The sequence below is a fragment of the Morus notabilis genome, unplaced genomic scaffold, assembly GCF_000414095.1.
Source record: "Morus notabilis unplaced genomic scaffold, ASM41409v2 Scaffold365, whole genome shotgun sequence".
NCBI classification, from domain to species: domain Eukaryota; kingdom Viridiplantae; phylum Streptophyta; class Magnoliopsida; order Rosales; family Moraceae; genus Morus; species Morus notabilis.
This window is the reverse complement of record NW_010362906.1, coordinates 335,614-349,581: the sequence shown is the minus strand read 5'-3', so window position 1 is coordinate 349,581 and position 13,968 is coordinate 335,614. Positions and strand designations below refer to the sequence as shown.

The following is a 13,968-nucleotide window of genomic DNA, read 5'->3' as shown; positions in this document are numbered from 1 at the left end:
ATATATACGTATTTATACATGAGCAGGTTTATATAATGTTATAATAAGTATTTATTTACATTATAACTGGGAGCCTTTTTTTCAGTCCTTTCGTTGTTGTTGTTGTTTTTTTTTTTTTTTTTTTTTTTTTTTTTTTTTTTTTTTTTTTTAACCTGCAAAATGTATATTTTTTAAGGGTTAGTATTAATAGTTCATGGGATTAGAAATATTTTGATTTAGAGATAGTGATATCACCTTGTTTTTGGCCGTTTTGTAGATTGTTCTGCTTCTTTTGATCGAGAATTGTGATGGAATGTGCTTAGATATGTATTTAGAATTAGAAATATTGTTTTTGTTCATGAATAATACAAATTAGTGTACTTAGCTCACCGTGTGGTTGATTTTTTTAGTGTATAAATAAGTGAAGTTAAATGTCAAGATAAGAAGGATGCAAAGCTACTGTTTTGCCACATTATTTGTCATTTGGTAAATGTGCATAAATAATGAACAATGAATTATAAATTGCATCATGGTAAATATTAGGTATAAATGGAGGAAGAAAAGGGCGGGAGGGCAAAAGGGAAAAAAAAGAACCTGTATAGCAATAAAGTAGCCATAAGAAATGGAAAAATAACAAATAAGGAAGAAAAAGAGAGAAATAGAATAGTGTGAGCATAGAGAAATGGATAAGAAAGTGAAGAAGTTGGTTGCTTAATTGTGATGGGAAGGAGAAAAAAAGATGGAAGGCTATTATTTTCTCACATTATTTGTCATTTGCTAAATGTGCATCAATAATAAATACTTAATTATAAATTGCATCGTTATGGGTATCAAGTATTAATTGTCTTTTCATATATACATGATTCAAAAATTTTAATGGAATAAAGTAAATATAGTGAGAAGCAACAGAAGACAAAGATAGTGAGGGCGATTTTTGGGCAAATTGTGGAGGATTGAACATGTGAAAATTGCTTATCATCATTGCCACAATAGTGTGTGTGTGTGTTAACAAAAGAAACGTTTTTGAAACTAAAATACAGTGAGGCAAATTACATGTACGTGCATGTGAGTGAGCAAAGAATGGAACAAAAGATTAATATGTTGGAATCAACGATTTACAAAGGAAAATACATGGTAATTTATATATGTAATTTCTTATATATTGTCTAAGAATAAGAAACAGATTTTAGGGATTCTATGTCATTGAGAACAACAATTTGCCACATTTAGTATCAGGCCTAATAATTAAAATTTTATGGATGTAAGATGTTAATGATACCTCAGAGGCTGTAAATATATTTCCTATCGTGCAATATCAAGGAAGCATGTGTAGATAGCAGTAAAGGATACAACAATATGAATATGAGGCAGAAGATGATGATTAGCCTGAAAATTGTAAATAGATAAGTGAAAAATGAAATAATAAATAAACAAAGTTAAAAAGGGGGTGGCGGGAAGGGAAAAGAAAAGACCAAAAAAAAAAAAAGTCAAAAGGATAGATGGCAGGTTAAGAAAAGAGCAAGAATAAAACATGAATGTTAGAACATTTTTGTTTGGTTATTTTACATAGTAATGATAAGTACAATAAAGTTTGAAGAAGAGAAATGTGATGACATTACTATGCATATTATGTTTTATGTTATTTGATGATCACATGTGATTGTTTTCATATTTATTTATAGTGTTTTGTACATATCCTACATAGATGATCATGGCTACGGAGATGAAAGAATATGGGACTCTATTATCTTAGTCTTTTATTAAAAAGATATAAAAGATAGATATTTACATGTGTTTTAGGGATGAAAGACTGAATAAGAATGAAGCAAGTATAAATAAAGGGAAGGGAACAACAATAAACACAAAGGATTAGATAATAAAGAATGAGAGGAAATAAAGGTATATTAGTAGATAAACAAATAAAGCACATAAAAGATTAGATAATAAAGAATGTGAGGACGTAAAGGCATATCAGTAGGTAAACAAATAAATAAATAGAATGGCAAAAGAAATGGCTGAAGAACAATAATAAAAGTTGAATATAATAATGAAGGCCATTAAGTCATAGGTGTATGTAGATATAGGAGCAAGTAAATAGACAAATGACGAAATAAGTAAACGGACCCAAAAGAATGTCATATGACAGGGATATGATAATAGTTTTATTTAGCAATCATGGCTCAGACATTGGATGTTTTCAACAAAGTATGATGGACAAACAAACTTATATATCAATAGTAATTTTATGGCTGCTTTCTAAGGGCAAGTGCGCAAAATTCAAGCTTAATAAGATGTCATACCCACCATTGATTAGGATTTGCATGTTAGGGGGAATGGCGAAGCAGGCTAAAATACAATGTTGTCCACAGACTACCATGCAAATGAAAAAAAGTTGAATAAATCAGGAAATAAGTAAAAAAAGTATAGTTGCATTTGTATAGAATGGGTGAAAATCTGAGGGAAGAATAGGGATAAGGGAATAAGAAATAAAAGGTTAAATAACATAACGACAATAGAATCAAGGAAACAAAAGAACATGGTGGAGAAAAATATGGAACAAAAAGGGCCAAAAATTTCAGAACAACAATATTATCATACTTCATTTTGTATAATAGAATGAGGATGCACAAACAGGAAATAATTCCAAGCAAACCATTTATAACGAAAGAGAAAAAGAATGAAATAAAAATGAAGAGCAATAAATGATATAGATAAAGAATTAATGATTTAAGTAGTCAATGGAGAAATGTGAGGGATTCAATATAAATTAATGTTATAAAGAAAATATCATAAGAGAAAGAGAGGAAATTGATTCAAAGAGTACACCAATCAAAGAGTAAAACGTAACAGTCGGGAAGAACTAGAGCAAAAAAAAAAAAAAAGAGTAACAAATTATAAATCAGTAAGAAAAGAGAAAAACAAAATCAACATAAAGAAAATGGATTCGCGGCAATGTCTGGACAAACACTATGAAGCCTGACATGTGCAAATCAATTATAGTCATCATTGCCATTTAGAGGGGAAAATGGATAAGAAAGGAGAAAAAAAAAGGACCTGATGGTAAGGTGCATGGGATAAAGACATATTTATAAATATGGTATTTAAAGGTAAAGGATCCATGGTGTTAAGAAACAGATAAAGTGAAAGGAAATACATAGGTCTGTTTAGGCAGTACAAAATAAGGGGAAGAAAAAGAACAGGGCCAAAAAAAAAACGGAGGTAGGGAAATTAACGGCAGTCATTAGCAATAAAAAAAGTGTCTCACCAACATTGCACGTGAATAAGAAGTAGTAAATAAAGAACAAAAGTATGCACGAAGAAGTACAATAGAAATAAAAAAAGAAAAAAAATAATGGATATACACAATACTACAGTGAAAGAATTTATTCAATATTAGCAAATGACATTCAAAAATTAATAGCAAAAGGGTATTAATCGTACCTGAATCGGTCCAAAGACTGCTTTAATAGTGAGGTATGAACAAACCAGGCAAAGTCAGAGGCGGCCAGGAATAAGCAAATAGGAAAACATGGCACTAAATGATGGATGATGAAATCGAAGAGTAAATGATGAAAGATTAAACAAACGTAAAGATAGGCAGTCAGAAATAGAAGAGTAAAAGAGCAGAGCAATAAATGGTCATGGGTAAAAGAAAGTAGTAAATGATCAGGGATAAACATGTGAGAGCAAGAGAAAGGTACAGGGGAAACATAGTGAAGAATAAATCGATGCAAGACAATAGTCTTCATAAATAAGAAAGGAAAAAGCAGATGTGAACAGTAACTGCCCTGTAATTACACAACACTTAACATGGCAAGGTCGGTTTACAGAGCGTAAAAAATCAAAATTTGTGGACTAAATCACAGACCCAATGCCATAATAATTATTTTAAAAGAAAAGGAGTGTAGAAATAGGAAGAAAACTAATAGAGAAAAAAAGGGCAGAAAAAGGAACGGAGCAAAATGGCCACAAATTTCAGATAATTAGCAAATCATTTAATATTATTGCAGTGAAATGAGAGCAAATGGTGAAGATAGGAAGACAAATCAGCAACATAGGGAGGACAACTAAGCATATCAATAAATGAAACAAAAAAAATAAAAAATTACCCATTTGCAGCATAAAATCAGAGAAGAAAAGCTCCAGGCATGCAGAGAAACATTATGCGGGAGGTAAAAAAACCAAAATCCATCAGGCATGAGGAAAATTATAAAAATATTAAAATGAAGATTATTATCTTAAAGAGGCAGAAAAATAAAGGTAACAAAAAGGAGGGGCAGAAAATAAATAAAAAAAAATGAACAGAATTAAGGGAAAAACATGCGATGCAACAAAATCTTAAGTGAGAAAGGAAGATTAAACAGATTTAAACCAAGAACATAAAGAAAATCAAAGATAAGTTACAAATCATAACCAATGTCCACCAAGATGAGAGAGAAAAAAATAGAAAGAAGAAAAAGTCCACAAAATGCCTCAAATGCTCAACCCAAATGAGACAAAAATGAGCAAAAAAACCAGCAGATACAACATTCTAAGAAAGATGAATCAAGGGGAAACAATATGAGGCCAACGGCCCCTTTTGTAAACTAAAAAAAGCAAAAAAGCAGGAGATAAAAAGATACAAATCCGGAGATATCAAGAGAAATCATAGAAACTTGCAAGAAGAAGAGAAGCAAAATGAAATATAAGTAGTCAGAAATTAAAGGAGGAAAAGAAATAGGAACTCAAAAAGAAGAGAAAATAAAAGCCCCAACTTTCAGACGAAAGCAAACCCATGAAACAAATCGGGTAAAAGTGCATAAAATTCCCAAATTTCTCCAGCCAAGCGACACTAATAAAGAAGAACATTGAGAGCAAAATCTGCACTCCGCCTGTAAAAATCAACCACAAACAAAACAAACAATCATTAACAAATAGGTACATATTTTAAAAAACAAATAAAAAAATTATAATGAAATTTCTAAATTATCAATGACTAAATAAATTTTTAAGAACATAGCTGAAGGAGACTAATTTATTTAACAAAAAAAAGCATTACGCCAAACCCACAATAGTAATCGAACGGAGAACACAAAAAAAAGATTAAGAAGAGGATGAAGCAAAAGACCAAAATAGAAGACCCAACCAAAATCCTCAATGGAAACAACGGAAACATGCGCGAGAACAGTAAAAATCTCACCCAAATTTCTTAATCGAAAGAGAAAAGAAGGTGAGTAAAAGACAATTAAAAATATCTACACCGTAAACATCAACCAAAGAAAGATCAAATAAGAAATAATAACAATGAGGAAGATCAGAAGATAAGAAGCAGCCGAAGCAAGAAGTAAGCAAAAAGAAAGAAGATGGGAAGCAAGGAAATCTGGTCCAAAAATGAAAAAAAAAAGAAAGATGTTGAAGGTTGCAAAAGGCAGCAGAAAAAAAATACAGATGTAGAAGGTTGTAGAAGGCAACAAACGAAAAGAAAAAAAGTAAAATACTCAATCTAAGTGCAAATGACCAAAATAGTCATAATAAAACAAAACAAATGAAATTAAAATAAAGGGCAATATAGTAACTGAACATTAAAAAGGACATAACGGGAATAAAAAATTCATCAGAAGAAAAAAGCAAGGCTAAAACGGGAAAGACACTGTTCATTACACTGTAGCATTAATAGTGAATCTCGTCATTTCTTTTAGTATATGTATAATATGAAACTTTTTTTCCAAATATGTTCCCATTTAATTTTTTACTGTATAATCCTCATTATTTCGATGGTGATATATATGTTTGTGTTTTTTTTATGTATTACCTAACTAACTAAATAGAAATTTATTATTAAATAAATTAAAAAAGAATAACACAATAATTAAAACTTCACATAAAGATTACTCCTAAAGTGCACTTCGACCAAAACGGCCTTGTTTTGATTGAAAATTTTCGAACAAAACGTGGTCGTTTTGGTTGGAAATGGGGCGCTTCTTCTTTTGTTTTTTGTTTTTGTTTTTTTTTTTTTTTTCAACGTTGCTCTCTTCCTTCTCGATTGACTGCCGCTCTCCTATCTCTCTCTCCTGCTCTCTTTCCGGTTTTCCTCTCTTCCTCCCTCCTATTGGTTTCTCCGGCGCCGGAACGTTCGTTTTGGTCGAAACGAGCGTTTTGGTCTAACAGTGTTTTTTTTATTTATTTATACAATCCCCCTTTCTCTTGGTTTCCCTTCCTCTCATCCTCCTGTTTTCTCGCCTGATTTTCTCCCTCAGATTTCTTTCTCTGGCGTCGATTTCCTGCTGGGTCGTGGACGGTTCCAAGCAAATACAAATGGAGGCTTTTTTCTCTTTCCGGTTTGGATCTCTCACTTCCCTTCCGCTTTGGTCGAGAGAAGCTTAGAACTTTTTTTTTTTTTTTTCCGCACTCCTCCCCTCTCCTCCACAGTCCACACCTATATCCTTGCTCAGTCATGGACGTTTCCTTTTCTTCCAGGTTTATGCTTTCCCCTCCTCTTCTTCTTGTTCTTCTTGTTCTATTTTTTTTAATATATTTTTTATTTTGGGATTTATTTTGTTCTATGTTTCGATGTTTGTTTTGTTTGATTTTCGATTATTGTTTTGCCTATCTGATATTGATTATCTTGTTAGAAACTGTTTGGTTTTCTTTGAACCCTAGAATCAAAAGCTAGGATGATCGAAGTTCATAATTTATCGTGTGAATGAAAAGGTTCACAGTCGGTGTATTTGATCATTTGATTTTCGTCTTTTTTGTCTTTCTTTACTCTTGTTTCTGATTGATTGATCTTTCTTTCGTTGTGTTTTCTCAGAGTTTGTCATTTTTCGTCTCTTTAACTTCTTTTGCGGCTTACCAGTTCTTGTTTTGAAGGGGTTTTTTGTTTTGGTGCGCGAAAACTGAAACATTAGTTACATTCATGTACAAAAAGATTCATATTGTTCCGGCTTGCAGGTGGTGCCATTTTCTTCATCAACCTTGTATTTGACTGTGGTTTTTCATTTGGGTATCAATCATCTTTTGTTTTTCCTTTTTTAAGAATCAATTTGGTATGGGTGGATGGTTTTATATTGGTTCTTGAATGCGTGCTTCTTGAATTTGAGTTCGTTTGTTTCTTAGTTTAGTGTTGTTTGTTATCTTTTCAATTTTTTTGGGCACAATAGATTTTAAACTGACTTGCCATTGATTTTAAGTGTGCTGCCTGGTGTTGTTGAGTTTGAAACACCACCGGTGGTCACTTTGGCCTCCGAGGAACACAATTTCTTTTTTGGTGTGTGTTTTTGTCTGTCTTATATGTAAAATTTTTGTGCGTTCCAATATGTATTGGGATGTGTTGAGGTGATTTGGGTAGAATGGGAAGAAAATTTGAGATGGGTGTGTTTGGGGGAAAAAGAGATGCTGGAAATTTGGCTTTGTTTGGTGGGTTTTTTATTTGTGGGCAATTAGGAAAGTAAGACAAAGAGGAAAGGGAAATGATGGAAGTTGTGAATACATGTGGTCAAGATGGGTTCTGTCATGTAAGTTTGGTTAAAGGTGTTACATTGGAATGTCAATGATAAAATATAAATAGTTCTAATGCCAGAATATACTTTCTCATTGTATACTCAATACCACCATTAATGGCAGCTTTTGGGATTTTTCATCTTTGGAGATGTAGGTTTTCAAATTTCAATACGTTGTTTCTTGTTGGCTCACTTGTTCTGTCATTTTACACTATGTCAAACAACTGAAACAAGGATTTTATTAAGAAATGTATGTTGTTTGCATACTTCTCTTTGCTTAATTTATTTGGATAAAGATTGGAGATTCTGAACTGACAATTTGTTGGAACTTGATTTTTATCTTTATGAGTTTCATATCAAATGAGTGCTTATTATCATGCAGATCGTTTCAAGTTGAAAGAAAATTTCTTTTAGTTCCCTAGCTAGCTTCTTTTAATAAACCGTATATAGTTCAAAGGTTTTATTATTGGAATTATTATTTTTTGAGATGCAGACATTGGATTTTTGGCTTGAAGATTACAAAACATGCTGGCGGTTATTATGTGACGCAGAGGTCCTCAAGAAGTGATTTGCTCGGTGTCACTGCTAAGTAGTAGGTATGCATCATTAGTGCATGTAATTACGATCCACTTGATCTTGTATTTTTGCTTCTGCAATGCTGCTTATCGCAATGACTTCTATGGCTCTGCAGGGCTTATCATTTAAGATGCTTTATCTTATTAATTTAGCATTTTCCAGCGTTTAGGCTGTCCGTCTATGAATTGCAATTGCGCCTTTGTTCATCAGTGGAATAAGCATGACTTCTTATTGTTTTATGTTATTATGGACTCTTGGTATTTAACGAAAAGTGCATAAAGTTTTAAGGCATGGCAACTGATATGCTTGCTGCGTTGCTTTCATTTATTATTTATGCACGTAAAACAGGAAGATTGGACGTGTGTGAAGCACGCATAAAAAAACAAGACCCATATGCCATTATTGCATGCCCCAAGATCAAACAGTGCTGTATAGTTTTAGTTTTGCTTGTAATGAATTGAAATAACAATATTATCAGTTGAGTACAAAATCAACGAAATTTTGTGAATATACTAATTAAATCTCACAATTCCACCAACACATATATATATATATATATATACATATATCATTGTATTCAATCGTAGTAATATATGCAATATTTAATCTAAGCATAACTTTACATAACAAATAGTTGTTTAAGCCAGTAAGTTTTAAAGAACAGGTACGTAAGTTTTTTTTTTTGTTTTTAAAGTTCTTTTAGAAAAAATTACGTGAGAGAAAATGTAAAGACAAAAAAGGAGGAGAAATGATCAAAAGAAATTGTGAGAGAGATAAAATTATATCTCATTGTAGCCATGGGTAAAGTTGAAAAGAATTAAAAAATGAGTGGGGTAAAGTTGGAAGGAAAAATAAGACAATACATAAAAGTGTAATTTTTTATTTATTTTTTCCTTAAATCCAATAAGAGCACGTGCCCCCACTATGTCCTTGTGACTATGGACAGGTTTTTTAATCTTTTTGGTTTCAGAGGAAAACCTGACTATGATAGATTCATCTAATTTTGTTTATCATTGATGATTTTAGGTGTTTGAACTCTTTTCTATGTTTTGAATTGGACTTCTAATGTCCCTTTTTTAGAAAGAAATGATGGTCAACAATATTTACTCATTTGTTTTTTGTTTAACTATCAATATGCTAACATTTTTCATCTAAAATTTAACAGAATATAACTAAGGGACTAAATTTGAGACATTAAAAGAGTTCAAGATTTAAGTTAGTACAATTTTCAGTATGGGGACTAATTATAGAAAGAGAAGAAAGTTCAGACGTGATAAATTTAACTCAATGAAATTTTCTCTATAGCTAGATAAGATCGAAACGTTGGTTTTGAATGGACTATATATGTGTCCTTTTGGAATATATAGTTTATCACTTAAAACTCATTTTTTGTTCAATTTTAGTGTTTTCAATTGTTTACAACCAATCATGTAAACCATCTCTAATTCAAATGCTAATACCAATTGTATATTTAGCGTCAAAATCTATGATATGGCATGTTATTTTCATTTTTGTTCCAATGCATAATGCTATTTGAAATGCTAAATCTACTTTTTTCTAAAATTATTAAGTTTTGGAAGTTGTAAAAGTAACCTTTTATTTTTAAAATAATTAAAAAATGCAAAAGTTGCATTGATTACATAGAAAAAGTAAACATTTCAACCAATAGTAATCAAATGCCAAATTTCCCATATGTTATACTTGGTGGGAAATTTACCACAAAGTATAGCATATGAGAAATTTGGCACAACAAATAGCATTGCACTCAAATGTTAAATTTGCAATTGGCACATTAATTATGGCATTGCATTGGAGATGCTCTAATGCAACAACATTTAAAAATTTTGAAATACTTTTTAACTTATTTCTTCATGTATTAATATTTTAGTTCATCACGAGCTTGTTGCCCGTGCGTTGCTGCGGAAAGTATTGTTGGTGATGTTTTTAATGTAGAAGCAGTTTGTAGATGTATTTGTATATAAATATGCATAGTATTTTAGTCTAAAATATATTTATGGATACAAATATTTATGTATGTAAATATATACATACATAAATATATGTATCCATACTGTGTTGTCCTTGTTCTTTGTTTCTTTCAGCTGCAAAAGAGAAGTTGGAAAAGTGCTTAGAATTTGTAATTATAATGGCTATAGAAGTTAAAAATTCTTACTATAATTATTGTAAATAAAGAAATTTAGAAATGGTTATGGCACCTGGTTTTTGGACGCTTGTTGAATTGTTGTGCTCCTTTTGATTGAGAATTGAAATGATTAAAAAAGTATTTAGTTGTATATTTGATTATAGTGGCTATAGAAGTTTAAAAGTTTTGATTATAGTTAGTGTGAATGAAAGAATTTAGAAATGTTGTGTTACTTAGTCCTTGGACGTTTGTTGGGCTGCTTTGTTGTTTTTGATGGAGAACTGAAATGACAAAGAGTTATTTAGTTCTATATTTTATATAATAAATATGATACTTGATTGATAGATGATTTAAATGAGTAAATATGTCTTACCTTGAAGTTCTTTTTTTAGGATATGGTGTTTTTGGGTCTAGTGTGGTTGGACTTGATATTTGTAGTGGTGGTATTGGAGATTGAATATTTGTTGCCTTCGATTGGGTTCTGAAATGGCTAAAAATTATTTAAATATATATTCTCAATAATAAGCATTATTTTTACGTATAGTTGATATAAATTTGTTGATTTGTCGTACCTTGTGATATTCTTTGGGATCTAATGTTGGTAATGGGACGGGGTGTCTTCAAATATTTTTGAGGCAATCATGGTTGTTTGCATGCTTTTTTGTTGAAAATAGACTTGAAAGATCTTTGTTTGCCTTCGTAGCTGATCAATGATTGGCGGTATTATGAGTGGATCGGTAAAACCCTCATCAATTGTTAAAGCACAGCATGGATTTTTAATCAATGTTTGTGCTGCTTTGCCAAAGATGGCGATCTCCATATTTCCAATACTATCTTCGATTTGTGTGTTTAATTTGTACCTGTAATCGAAATATTGAGCATTTATGAATATATTTATTTATCAATTGTGGTTAATGGAAGTAAGTAATTTGTAGTTATAGTTTATTAGTAATTTTACTTACCATGGAGACAGTGTTGTTTTAACATGTCCGTGATTATTACACCACCAAGTCTTGTTTTTTTTTTTTTAGTTGGAATCATCTGGGGCAAGAGTTGTAATACCATCGTTGAGTTATTAGAAATTCAATGATTGTGGCTCTTACAGTAAATCTTGTTCCCTGAATATATTTAAAAAAAGTTGTTAGTTTAAGTGATAATATTGATGAAAAAAGGGAAGAGGGAGTAATTTAATTATACTAACCATATTACTTTGTGGATCTAGTGCCTTTAATTCATTGATTGTTCTTCTATTTTCTGTTTTTTGTTCTTCGATTGATTGTATTGAGATTGTTGATGCTGGTAGGAACTCAATCTCTTGGCCTTGTTGGGAGAATCTGTGTCAGAACAGTAATAATGAGATGAAAATGTTGTAAAAATTTTAAAATGTGTCATGGGATTGATTTTTTAAAAGTTGTTTTAGATTGTTTTGTTACCTTGTCTTTAATGTCTTTGTTTCTGGAATGTCTGGGTCAATATAGAAAATTGTTGCTGCAGTGCTTGAGACATAAGTATTGCCGACAATGTAAATGGTAAATCAATCATTATTTTGATGTAGATTTTATATTTATATGGAAAATTATGATGATGAAGCGTTTAAAATAATACCTAGGTATTGTTTGACCAACATTGCTGTAAGAGTCGCTACCATTGGTGCTTTAAACGTTTTCAAAACGTTCTCATCAAGTTGGTCTGTTTTGTGTCCCCAAAGTTACTTGTAGTTGTTCATTTTTGTTGGAAGGGTAGAATAAAAATAAGGATTTAGAAAAAAAGAGATTTGATGTTGTAATAGTCTTCTATTTTTATGAAATAATATTTGGTATGATTATGCTTAAATATGTCTGAGGTTCATTTACCTTAGGTTTTATATCATTATTGTACGCCTCGTTGTTGGTCGGTCACCAACATTTGTTTGTTGTATTTGTTGGACAGTTGATAAAACTCCAATGACATATGAAATTCAGTAAATGCAAAATGTTATAAATAGGGATTAATGAAATTATAATAATTGAAATTGATTGAAATAGGTGATTTGTATTACCCGTTAAAATTTTGATGTTGCCGATTCTTTGTTGTAGCTGATCAACATCGATGAAGTAGAATCTGTGATGGTATTTCTTCTGTAATAGGTGTGAAAGATGTTACGCGTGCGAATTGAAGCATTGCGATGTATGGCACAACTTTGTATGTTTGTTTTGAGCTACATAGAAATTGCTGATGTCATATACATCGCCTTGTTGGATTTTTTGAGAAATGGTGTCTGAGTCACGTGCCCGTATTGTTCCTTAGATTCTTCATGTTGCAAGTTAAGAAGATAAATGATTAGTTTTTTGATTATATTGAATATTAGAAAGAAAAGATATCATGTCATACGGTATTTGTAGAAGTTCTTACCTCTTCATCAACTAAGAGACAGTCGAGGCTTATCAGATGTCCAGTTGCAAAGTTATTATTTGTCCATAATTTGCAAATTCGTGCTCTGATAGTTTCATATATTTCATGTGCTTCAATGCACGTATTGGTGTTGTCATTTTTTTTGGCTGTCAAAAATAATAAGTAATTGTTTAGTATAAGAATGAATTAATTTTGTGTGTATAATTAAATTGTTATTGACTAAATTTGTCAAGAATGCCAGAAATATGATGGTGTGGGGGTTTTTTTTTTATAATATTCTATGTTTTTATACGACATTGTGTAAAATTTCTTTGCAGATAATATTTTTTATATGATTTAAATATTTATTGATTGAATTGTGAATTAGTATGTGTAATCCTTTTGGATTTGTGACTCTAGATAAAGAGACGTATAGTTGACCATGAGTAAAAATTTCATTTTCTAAATATAGTCCAACTTTATTGAGAGATTATCCTTGATTTTTATTTATTGTCATTGCATAGCAAATTTTTATGGAAAATTGTTGCCTTTTTAATGTAAATGGCCATTTAGGCTCATGTATAGTTCAATCCTAGGAATATAAACTTTTTCGTTTATATTGTTTGAATTTATAATTTGTGCTTCTATTATTTTATTTGTTAATTGTGTAATGATGAGTCTTGTTCCATTACATAATCCAGCAGATTAGTTTAGATTTCTTAATAGTATAATTAGAGTGCTAAGTTTAAGGTTTAATTTATGTGGTGGTATACCATTGAAGTTTAGATTGTGTAGAAATTCTTGTAATGTTTTTTGATGAAGCTACTACTGTATCATAACTATAATAAGATTTTAGTTCACCAGGTACCAAAGATAGTATATAATTATTGATATCATCGGCTGTTTTATTTTTGGGTGTTACTATTGCTCGTTCTTTTAAATATTTAACGTTGTTAAAATAATTGGTAAAATCATATATTATCGCTGAAATTTTTTCAATCGGATTTGATTCATATTGTATAATGCATTTATCTGGTATTTTTATCCATGTAATATCTTCATTTTCTAAGTCTTTTATTCCTTCAGCAGTACCATTTCTGACATTTAATATCCAATTTGAAAATTCTTTGATTTTTGCCCTTTGTTCTGTAATATATTATGACATTTTAGTCTCTCATGTTTTCTATTAATGTTAGAATTCGAAAATGTGGCCATAAGTAGGAGTTAGTTATTTATACTTCCATCTATTATGTGTTCTTTTGTTCATGTAGGAATAACAAGTAGGATTTGTCAAAAGTCACCATCTAGGACAATTGTCATTTCACTAAAGGGTTGCTCAAAGTTATTTCGTAGATCTTGAAGTGTTTTATTTAATGCTTTGAAGCAGTATTTGTTAGTCATGGGTGCTTCATCCCATAGTAT

General features: G+C 30.8%; 1 long non-coding RNA gene across 1 annotated transcript; it reads left to right on the top strand.

Moving 5' to 3' along the window:
• Positions 1-5,987: 5,987 nt before the first annotated feature.
• Positions 5,988-8,289, top strand: LOC112092537. Its single transcript, XR_002902630.1, has 3 exons — positions 5,988-6,043; positions 6,216-6,435; positions 7,951-8,289. It is a non-coding gene; the product is annotated as an uncharacterized LOC112092537 (long non-coding RNA).
• Positions 8,290-13,968: the final 5,679 nt, after the last annotated feature.